General features: G+C 38.5%; 3 protein-coding genes and 1 long non-coding RNA gene across 9 annotated transcripts in view; 2 read left to right on the forward strand and 2 right to left on the reverse strand.

Moving 5' to 3' along the window:
* cdc5l (CDC5 cell division cycle 5-like (S. pombe)) overlaps positions 1-12192 on the forward strand; it is a 452249-nt gene that overhangs the window by 331797 nt on the left and 108260 nt on the right. The window lies entirely within an intron of this gene.
* Positions 1-12192, reverse strand: part of LOC141378508 (uncharacterized) — an 842893-nt gene that overhangs the window by 251980 nt on the left and 578721 nt on the right. The window lies entirely within an intron of this gene.
* The window catches only part of supt3h (SPT3 homolog, SAGA and STAGA complex component), a 267732-nt gene that overhangs the window by 228222 nt on the left and 27318 nt on the right, over positions 1-12192 (reverse strand). The gene's annotated exons all lie outside the window — the stretch shown is intronic.
* The window catches only part of runx2a (RUNX family transcription factor 2a), a 169301-nt gene that overhangs the window by 36229 nt on the left and 120880 nt on the right, over positions 1-12192 (forward strand).

Raw genomic sequence — 12192 nt, forward strand, 5'->3', positions numbered from 1 at the left:
TCAATGTGTGTGTGTTTCTGTGTGTGTGTGCTTCTGTGCGTGCATGTCTATGTATGTGTACGTCTGTGTGTGCATCTATGTGTGTGTGTTTCTGTGTGTGTGTGTGTGTGTGTGTGTGTGTGTGTGTGTGCATGTGCTTCTGTGCGTGCATGTCTATGTATGTGTACGTCTGTGTTAGGGTTGTAACAATATACCGGTATGACGGTTTACCACGATTTGAACGTGCACGATTATCATACCATGAACAATTGCATATCAACGGTTTTAACCCTTAAAGACCGAGACAGCCGCCCGCGGCTAAAAATAAGTATTGCTCTTAAATGTTTAATAACTTTTGATCCGCTGATCTGATTCATACAATTCAAAGATTGGCATAAAGAATAGAATCTCAGCTTTCCAGTGCTGTATCACATAACATTCGCGGACTTTCAGAGGCTCCGGAATTACGTCATCAACATTTGACAACGCTGATTTGACAAAGAAACGCTCCTCACTGTGTCTCCGGACAAATCAGACATGATACATTGATGCATTATCCCTCCTCCATGCCCAGATTGGTTCAAACTCGCTATATCACAACCAATAAGCATAGGTTTCGCTTTTGTTTGTGGACCAACACTGAGCTTTTTGAACAACACGGAATGAGAGATAGGCATACATTTATGCGCGGCTAAATAAAACGCAAAAAAAAACGTTTTTCATGAAATAATTCTCATACTAAGTACTTTTGCATGCACAGCAGCACAGAAACATGACAAAACAGTGACACAGCAAAGACGAACTGCTGCTCTTGCTGTTTTCAAAAGACGCAAATGAAGGTGCAGCTGTTTGTCTGCATTGCAGACAACCATATCCAAATCCATATCCACAGACAACCATATCCATGCTGGCACATAAAACCTAAAGATGTTCCATATTGAATCTAGTTTCGTTATATAACTATTTATAGTATAGTAAATATTTATATCTATTTTTTTACTGAGGATTTGCACCATGTTTATTTGGACTTTGACACATTATTTATTATTTTCTTATTTTTATTTGTTCATTGTAAGTGGTGTTGTTTATAGTAACTAAAAATATATTATTTGGAAAAAGTCAAATTTGCTTCACTGTTCTATTATTTTGTAACATTTGTAACATACCGTATACCGCGAAACCGTCAAACCGTGGTATTGTTTTAGACGATTATCATACCGTGAAAAATTCATACCGTTACAACCCTAGTCTGTGTGTGCATCTATGTGTGTGTGTTTCTGTGTGTGTGTGTGTGTGTGTGTGTGTGTGCATGTGCTTCTGTGCGTGCGTGTCTATGTATGTGTACGTCTGTGTGTGCATCTATGTGTGTGTGTTTCTGTGTGTGTGTGTGTGTGTGTGTGTGTGTGTCTGTCTGTGTGCTTCTGTGTGTGTACATCAGCGTCTGTGTGCTTTTGTGTGTGTCTTCGATGTGTGTGCATCTGTTCGTGTATGTGCTTCTGTGTGTGTGTGTGTGTATGTGCTTCTGTGTGTGCGTGTCTATGTATGTGTACGTCTGTGTGTGCATCTACGTGTGTGTGTTTCTGTGTGTGTGTGTCTGTCCGTGTGCTTCTGTGGGCGTGCGTCTATGTGTGTGCATTTTTGTTTGTGTGTGTCTGTTTGTACATGTATGTCTGAGTGTGTGTGCGTCTGTGTGTGTACATCAGCGTCTGTGTGCTTTTGTGTGTGTCTATGTATGTGTGTGCATCTTTGTGCGTCTGTTCATGTATGTGCTTCTGTGTGTGTGTACGTCTGTGTGCATCTGTTTGTACATGTGCTTCTGTGTGTGTGTGCGTCTGTTTGTGTATGTTCATTTGTGACTGTGTATGTGTGTATGTCTGTGTGCGTCTGTTTGTGCATGTGCTTGTGTGTGTGTGTGTGTGTCTCTATGTATGTGTGTGCGTCTGTTTGTGCATGTGCTTCTGTGTGTGTGTTTGTGTGCTGATTGTGTCTATGTATGTGTGTGCGTCTGTTTGTATATGTGCTTCTGTGTGCCTGTGTATATGTGTGCGTCAGTTTGTGCATGGGCTTCTGTGTGTGTGTCTATGTATGTGAGTCTTTCTGTTTGTGCATGTGCTTCTGTGACTATGTATGTGTGTGTGTGTGTGTGTGTGTGTGTCTGTTTGTACATCTGCATCTATGTGTGCTGATTGTGTCTATGTATGTGTGTGTGCGTCTGTTTGTAAACGTGCTTCTGTGTGTGTCTGTCTGTGTATGTGTGTGCGTCTGAGTGTGTCTGTCTATGTGTGCATGGCTATGTGTGTATGTGTGTGTGTCTGTGCGTATGCATCAGTGTATGTGCGCGTCTTTGTATGCATGTGCATCTGTTTGTGTTTGTGTGTACATCTATGTGCGTGTGCGCCAATGTGTGTCTGTCTATGTGTATGCTTCTGTGTTTGTGTGCATATGTGTCTCTGTGTGTATGTCTGCATGTTTCTGTGTGTGCATCTGTTTGTATCTGTGTCTATATGCGCGCGTGGGTGTGTGTACAAGTGTGTGTTCGCATCTGTCTGTGTGTGCATCTGTGTTTGTGCGCATATGCGTGCGTGTGTGCTGCATGTATCTGTGTCTATGCGTGTGCATGGGTGTGTCTGCACGTCTGTGTCTATAGCCCCTTTCACACATACAGACATTTCCGCAAAATTACCAGCAATTTTTCGGAAAGGTTGTATGTGTGGACAGGCCCTTTTTGAAAATACCGGTAAATTCGTTCTGGCTAGAAGTTGTAACATTACCGGTAATTTGCCGGAATGCTGCGTTGTGTGAATGCAGAAGGAAGATTGCCGGAAAGAGCGCGTGCACGTCTAGAACGTGCTGACGTAAGACGCTAGCTTTAGCCAATCAGAACAGTCAGACGCATTCACGTCCGCGCGGTTTATGAGAATAAAAGCCTTTGAATATTTTACCAGACACATTTAGCTGCTAGAATTAGTCTGATAACAGTTATATGTTCATCTTAATGCCAACTGTGTAAATAATTATCCATAAGATGCTTATGATAAGCCGTTACCTTTAAGCTTTGCATGTGCCCGTGAAACAGCCCATGAGCGCCAACACACACATATCATGTACATCTCGACATGCGAAAGTGTTTCACTATATGTTTTCATCGAAGTTGTTCACAATACTGATCCATCCACAGAGTTTGTGATGTAGTTAAATGTTTACAAATACAAGCGCAGCCGTTTAGAGCTAATTTCTGTAGAATGATGGCAGAATTTACCGCTATTTTGGAACGGATGTGTGAATGCTCTTTTCCGGAAAAATTCCGTAACGTTCTCGCCTGCGTGAACAGCGATTTTTTTAATTTACCTGAAATTTACGGAAATTTTCCATATATTTACCGGTATCACTGTGTGAAAGGGGCTAAAGTCAGTCTGCCTGTGTGTGTCTACATTGTCTGTGTATGTGTCTTTGCATCCTCGCTAGCCTGCGGCCTCGTGCCAACACACGCCTCCCACCAGTGCTGATATACAGCCATATCGCACTGCTACTCGTGTGCTATTGCTCATTTCTATATATATATATATATATATATATATATATATATATATATATATATATATATATATATATATATATATATATATATATATATATTAATATATATATTAATATATATATATATATATATATATATATATATATATATATATATATTTCATGCACATGTTTAGTCAGAGATTGATGAATTAATGTTTACTATTTGCTATTACTATTCCATAAACTTTTTGAGGTCTCCGACATGTTTTCTTTGTGGTCTGTTGCTATTTGCAGTGCGTTTCTCTATTTACATGTGTTGTATTTTCATGCATAACAATCTATAAATACAATTAAGAAAAAGATAAATTTGAAATAAAGTGTTTTATCGTTTCCCGAGTCTAACAGTACTCAAGCTTAGCAACTGAATAATAAAAAGAAAAATGATTCAATCAAATTAATTGTAGTTAAGGTCACAAAGGGTGCAATTTCTTATACCTGAATGTTTTTTTTTAAATCATCATACCATCACAGGCATCAAAAACAAATTATAAATTATAATACAACTCAACATTGCATATCCTGCGATGTAAATTTTTTGAATGATCACAATGCGATACCGATGCTGAAACCATACATTGTGCAGCGCTACTAACTATAAAAAGTTTTAGTGTAAAAGCGGATTATTTGTCTTCTGTTAATGGTTATGAGTTCCAGAAGACAATATAAGCATTGACTAAACAAGGCAAACACGCCAGAAATAACAACAGCAGAGCACACAGTGACTGCATGTCAGTTTTTTCGACAACAGAAAAACAATGACGTAGTGTGTTCTACTAAACGAAATTACATTACAAACAGCTCATAACCGTTAATTACAGATAGTACAGCAAAAACACACACTAAATACTGGACGTCACATTTAATTGAACAGTATTATGTCTCTTTGTGAAAGCTCAGTTATGCATCTACAGTTGAAGACAAGAAATTTATGAAAATATTTTGCAAAAATGAATTAATAAATTTAAATATTTCCCAAGTGATGTTTAACAGAGCAAGGCCCTTTCCAGAGTATTTACTATTATATTTTTCTTTTGGAGGAAGTCTTATTTGTTTTCGTTTGCAGGGGCGGAACAGTGGCTCAGTGGTTAGCACTGTCACCTTACAGCAAGAAAGTTGCAGGTTCGAGTCCCGGCTAGGCCAGTTGGCATTTCTGTGTGGAGTTTGCATGTTGTCCCCGTGTTGGCTTGGATTTCCTCCGGGTGCTCCGGTTTCCCTCACAATACAAACACATGCGCTATAGGTGAATTGGATTAACTAAAATTGGCTGTAGTGTATGAGCATGTGTGTGTGTGAATGAGTGTGTATGGGTGTTCCCCAGAATTAGGTTGCGGCTGGAAGGGCATCATGCCAGGTAAAACCTTATGGTGGAATAGTTGGCAGTTCATTCTACCGTGGCAACCTCTGAAATAGAGACTAAGCCAAAGGAAAATTTAGTATTAGCCCCCCTTGAGAAATTTTATTTACTACCATTTTTTGTTTGGGTTAGGGTACAGAACAAAGCACGGTTGTCCAATAACTCGCCTAATTAACCTAATTAAGCCTTTAAATTGCACTTTAAACAGAATATTTGTCATTTGAAAAATAACTAGCAAAATATTATAAGCGGTCATCATGGCAATGAAAGAAAAAGTATTAAGACTTTAATTAAAAATGTTATTTTTAAAAATGCGCAAAAAAAAAAACAATTTAAAAGTGCTTTCACACCTAGACTTTTGCTTTGAAACCTGGCGCGTTTCCCCAGTTAGCGCGATTTGTTTGGCATATGTGAATCCAGCAATCGCACTCGGATCCACGTCAAAACAATTGGTCTGATATCGCCTGATATAGGTGGTCTCAGCTCTATTGAAAATAACTCTGTAGTGGATTGATTGTAGTGAGAAAGCAATACGATCCGAGCCCAGCTATATTACAGTGTATTATGGATATGTAATGGGCATATATGGCTATATGAAAAGAGAATGATGAGTAGGGCGGGATGTCATTCCAACCGGTAAATATGCGTTTCATGTCTAATACGAAAGTGAAAGCATACTGGACTATTAACGAGAGCTGCTTATCAGTTAGGCAAACTGACCGAACTGCAGTCTGGGTTTATCTCTTATTTCTCTCTATAATGTAAAGCCTATAACGCATAAGCCAACTGCTATGTATAAGTCTTATAAGTAGAAATCTTAACTCAGATTTATATCTGGTGATGACGGTGGGTGTCACTGTTCAAAATGAAAGCGCAGCTTTTCGATTATAATGTCTTATTGCTCATCGTCATAAATTAAAATAAGGATGCATGACAGCTGAGCGGGACTCTGCAAAATAAACTGTGAAACTGACCAATGTGAGAGGAGTTTACTCACATGTGCCTTGTTTTAGTTCTTTTGGTCTGCTTAGAAACTTTGCCATGTGAAAGCGAAGCGCACCAAGAACAAAGAGCAACAATTTGAATCCCTGTTTCGGAACAAGAGAATCAATCCACAGGTGTGAAAGCACCCTCAAAATAATCAGGAGGGCTAATAATTTTGTCAACTCTACATCATTTGCTTACACATAAAAAATTGTTTGTCAAATTAACGCTTGCAAAACAACCAGAAGAAAAAGCAAATATAAAAACCACACGTTTTATTTCCCCCTGCACTAATATATTACTTTCATATTTCAAGCATTATGAAAGAAACCCAGGAGTCGCAACCCACAGAAATGCTGATGTGGGTTTTGTCTGAGTACAGTAGTGCTAACAGTGTGTGCGGTAAAATAAATACAGTTAGAGTCAAGCATTTCTTTTTCTTTTTTTTTTTCTTATTCAAATATTTCCCAAATGATGTTTTCAGATTCAGTAATTTCTCACAGTATTTCCTATAATATTTTTTCTTCTGGAGAAAGTCTTATTTGTTTTATTTTGGTTAAAATGAAAGTGTAAGTATCTTTCAAAAGTGCAATGCAAAGTTTTGACACCCCGCTACTAACGGTAACAGTACATCATCCAGATCGTTATGTCAACAGTTAATCACCTAAATTAGTATAATATTAATAGTTAAATAAACACACACATTCTGTTACAATGAAAACAGTATTTTGTTCTGCAGTAGCCTTAATAATATTTTAACATTAAAAATGCTTTTACATCAGCTCCATTTACAAATATAGTCTATAAATAGCCTAATAATAAACTGCTTATTAAAAAACTATTTTAAAAAACAGCTTGTTTTTACTCCGCAAGATGCTCCAAAACTGTATTAAAAATATTAGTTAACTGCCAAAACACTGTTAACTCATTTATGTGAATGTGTTAATGAAAACTCATTAATATTATCTGATTATTTAACTGCATTTTGCAACTCAAAGAGGGTATTTTCAACTGCAAGGAGCACAAGAAACCAAGAAAGATCCCGACTTCTGCCAGAAAAGTCAAACATGTTGACTTTCGTTTACTTCATTACATGTTTTGCAAACATGTTCACCCCAGAAGAATGGTTAAAAACTGAGAGGCATTTTACTTCAAACCATTGTACATTCTTTTCCAAGAAAAAAAAATTATTTGGTTTAAACTTATTGGTTTCATTTTATTTTACATTAAAACATAATAATAAAATTAGGTTGTTAATTCAGTTCATTTTTGTTTCATAAAAAAAAAAACACTACAAAAAGTACAGATAAGAGAACCGTTAAAGTGCAGAACCGATAAGTGGTATTGATAAAAGTAGTAATACCGTTAAAACCTTATCGATACCCATCCCCACTGTTATACAATGACTAATTACCATAACTTGCCTAATTACTCTATTAAGACTTTAAAGGGCCATGACACCCCTCACTTTCGGTTCAGGTCCACCTTAGAACTTTTTCAAAAGATGCATCATAGTGTGCGTGGAGCTCCGCAAGCGAAGGGCAGGTGTGGGCGTGGCCAGCAGAGCAGGGGAGAAGGAGGGGAGCGAGCAACTGTTGTCAGTCGGTTCACAAAATGAGACGCAAACCATGCGGCGACCTATGAGTTTATAGTTTACAAAGTTTAAAATGCAAAGAAATAAACAGTGATTTAATGCCCTGCTACATTTGTAATTTCATATACACATAACCACAATTTATATCATTATAAAGAAAATCGTGTTCATATCAACACTATAAACGAGGACTTTTCTCTCTATCCTCGGGTCTGAATGCAGACTCGGTGCAGCAGGTCTTTTACCCTGTCTATTTTAACCATTAGCCCAGTTAGTAATCTGGAGGATTTAGGGGAACACAGCAGCACGGCGATGTCTCTAAATGTGAACAAACTCCTGATAAGAGACAACGTCCGCCATTCTCTAATTCTCGTACTGCTCTCCCGACAAAAATGCTTGCAGCACACACTCAACTTTGCTGTATCGGCCCTGACAGGATCGCGGGGAAAAACTTGCAACAAACCCGTGGATCATGGAAACAAACACATACGAGCCTTCATGAACAGCTAAATACTGCGTGCCGTGGGTCCCCACGGTCTCACCCAGTCATCAACGTAGGATTTCACAGCTGAGCTTGGCATTGGCAGCCAGGTCTGCTTTGTCTTCGGAAAGCACGTGCTCTCATGAATATTTAAGAAGCCAGCTCTTCTCATAGGACAAGAAAATTCCACTATGAATAATAATGAGAAACCGACGCGTCATCTTTGCACTTGCAGTTCTGCGCTACGTCGCCGATTTTGATCCCGTCCCAAAAATCATTTTAAACCCGGAGGCTGAAATTAGCTGACAAAAGCTCAAAATGATCCGGTTTTCCCCACAAGTAAAGCTAGCTGGCACTAACATTGTCCTAACTGATGCTCAACACACACAAATTTGGTAAAATCTCAAAAAAAGTACTCGAGGGTTTCGTGAACCTTTAAAATGTCACTTTAAGCTGAAAACAAGCATCTTGAAAAATATATAGTCAACTATTATGTGCTGTCATCATGGCAAAGATAAAATAAATCAGTAAAACTATTATGTTTAGAAATGTGTTTAAAAAAATCTCTATGTTAAACGGGGAGTTCAGGAAAAAAATATACAAGGAGGCTAATAATTCAGGAGGGCTAACAATTCCACTGTAAGTCCTAAAATATATATATTTTCAAACGCTACCATCACTACACACACCAGGGGCCTCATGTATCAACGCTGCGTACGCACAAAAACTTTGCGTACGCCAGGTTTCACGCTCAGAATCGCTCATGTTTGGATTTACTAACAATGAACTGAACGTGGGAATGTGCGCAGCTTCACGGCAGCTTTCTGGCAGGCGTACGCACATTTTTTGTGCGTGTCTGTTTTATTTCCATTGGCGACTCCTAGAGGCAGTTGTGTTAAATTCCTCTCTACAAAGTGTCTGAGCCTTGCAATGGCAGCTGTATGAGACGGGTTCAGCAGGTATATAAGGTTTCCATACCATACAGTTGACCAGCTAAACATTAAAGCACAATTTGCAGCAGTCGCCTGTTTTCCTAATGTAATCTGAGCTATCTGCCGCACGCACATTGCTATAAAGACACTATCTGAAGATGAATTTGCATGCGTGAATCAGAAACATTTCCATTCAAAAAATGTGCAAATAAAATATGATGCTTATTGAAATGAACTTATTGAAGATTCCTACTTGTCTTTCTCGTGATAAATAGTTGGCAAAATCTGATATGTAGCGGGGAAAAAAACAAGAAAGAGTTCATCAGACGCTGGATTCGAGCCGAGTTCATGCTCGAACTTATGAATTCATGATCACATGCGTCTTACCAGTAGCGCCACTGAGACTGTTAAGCGTCCTGCAACATTTTACAGATATAAACCACACTATTTCTATTTTTTAATGCACTCAGTGCGATGTTCAGACCCAACTGTGTCGACCGCATCAGCTAAACTCTCCCACTCTATTTTTTTCTTTTGTTGTTAATTCCGGAGAACAAACTTGCAAATAACACCGCTTTTCTCCAGTCCACCTCCGAAAGCAGCACCTCCAGTTCACATTCTGTTCAAAGTTTCTCTTTTTGCTTGCTTTTGCCTTTGCTTTTTCGTTGGGTTTTTCCATTAGCATAGTCATTAGCATATTCATACGGGGGAGGAGGCAGGGAGGGGTTTTGTGCTCGTGCATGTTGCGCTCAGTTTCACGTTCATTCAGATGTACAAAAGAATATGCGTGAGATTCGGCGTACGCAGTGTTTCATACATCTGAATTTTTTTATGCGTACGCACATTTACAGCTTTGTGCGTACGCAATGTTTTAGTAAGATTTCCACGCAAGTCTTCGTACATGAGGCCCCAGGTCAGTCTGAAACTTCTGATGCCACAAAAATGCAATGTAACATCTCTCAATCAGCACAATATAACATGCAATCGTCCGAGCAGCAGTGATGAACCCTGGACTTCTTAAAAGCCCACTGCGATCAGGTTACAACCACAAGCCATGATACAGTTGAAGTCCACAACGGTTAAAGGGAAGCAGTCGGAGTGAACGTGCTTGATAAAACATGGACAGAGCTAAGTGTGCCAGATGAATCCCACTGGTAGCATATGATTCTCGTTTGCTTGTTTGTTTAATTTTGCCATTTCTGTTTATTTGTTGGATTGAGGCTGACAGTAAATTAGCATTTGATGGCAACGGATCATTTTGGATGAAGTAAACATGCTAGAAATACACAGGTCGATGATGAGACGTGCCGTTTTGATGATTGCATTTAAATAAATACGACCAGTCACAGGGATAGAGAAACTTTGTCATTGTAATAATAGTATAGTATGTATGGACGCTCTCCAGCAGCAATAAGAAGTAGAAAAAAAAATTAAGGCAGACCAACAGTACACATTTTCAACCTCTCCCTGTTCAAACACACCTAGAAGAGACTCCAAAACCTGAAGTTAATAGGTCAGATAAGGAGATATCCTAAATATGTACTGTAAATATGTGCCCACAGGAACAGGGTTGAGAAACACTGCACCAGTCCTGGTTAAAAGTGTTTGGTGCATTAGCATAAACGTCCATTTTTACAATTTATAAGTTACAGTAAAGGTGAATAACTAAGCTTTTCGTTGATGTATGGTCTGTTAGGACAGGAGCATATTTGGCAGAGATACAACTATTTGAAACGTATCTGAGAATTTAAATAAAAATTAAATACTAAGAAAAATCAGCTTTAAAGTTGTTTTAAGTTTTCAGAATGCATGTTACAGTTTTGAGAGAGCTCTGTAAATAAATGTCTACATAGAAACATGGTCTTGCTTTAATATTATTATTTTTTTTGCATAACATTAAAATCGCCCATTTTGACTGATACAATACATTTTTGGCTACTGCGAAAAATATACCAGCGCAACATACGATGACTTAAAGGTGCAGTAGGTGATCTGCCAAAATGCTAACCGGTTAGCATAATATTTTTGGATGGCAAGGGAGGGACTGTGTTTCAAAGCCACGCCTCCTAAAATCGCAAACGCGCGCACTGCGATACGACAGCAGACAAGTCACCCACTAGTTCATATCATTCGCCAGTTAGAAATTTAGTTAGTGTTTGGCCAGCGGCGTGCAGGAATTTTACTTAATAATAAGCCACACTTACATGCTATTTCAGAGCAAATATTCAGAGTAGCGGTAAACAATATGGGGAGCGCGTCACAGGCTGTCATTGTTCAGAAATGAACCAATGTGAATATAAAAGTAACTTTAGCTCAGTATAGCAGGCTAGGCGGAATAGCGCTATTTACTGATGTTTTGTTGTTAAACTAAATATAAATCTACATTATAGATGCTGTAATAGGCCCTTATGAAACTGAAAATTGTTGCATTAATCTTTCACTGTGAGATTTCAGTGGCTGAACAACACTTCTGTGCATATAACCCATTCATAACACAACCCAATCTGCATCAGCTCTGCATGACTAAGAGAGTTTAAATATCAGACACCACCCGTGAGAACAGCACAGTTATTAGTAGGGGTGTCAAAATGAATAGTTTCTTCAGTGCACCGCGATGCAGACGCGGACAATTCGGTATCGGTTCAGTAATAATCATAACCAGTTATTATGTGCTCTGTCGCAAGGGAGGCGATCGCGAGTATTTACAACACTCTAACTACTTAAAACTAATAAACTGTGCACAATTTCACTGTGTGTGTTTGCTGGATCAGTCTTTCACTGACATATACAACAAAAGCCCCCATTTCACTAAGATCAAGAGAATGAAAGTACTCCATTTCTCTTTTTTCTTTTTCCTTTTTTTTTTTGTATCTGCAAAGTTTTCTCCACCGTGTCTTTCATACATCAGCTGTGAGATCGCCGCTGCCGCCTGCCACTCAGTATCACTCAACTGTGAAGAGCGCAGCGCGCAAGAGCCAATCGCAACCGTTTTGGTTGAGGTTGTGACCAATCAAAGAGGTGTAAGAGAACTAGACAAGGATCAGAAATTGAGCTGGATATTTATATTTGTTTATATTATTAGCTAAATGCTAGTTTTGTTTAAAGTTACAGTTTATATTTCTGACTATTTGTATTAAATGACAACATTGTATTACAAATAATATATAAATATGAATATATTCATACATTTTAATACAAGAACTGCTGCTGTGAAGAAAATATAAAACTGTGTATGAAAAGCACCGTCAATGCACCGTGATGCGCCGAAATATCGAATTGAACCGAATCG

Source organism: Danio rerio, chromosome 17 (assembly GCF_052040795.2).
Source record: "Danio rerio strain M-AB ecotype USA chromosome 17, GRCz13ab, whole genome shotgun sequence".
Classification (NCBI taxonomy): Eukaryota; Metazoa; Chordata; class Actinopteri; order Cypriniformes; family Danionidae; genus Danio; species Danio rerio.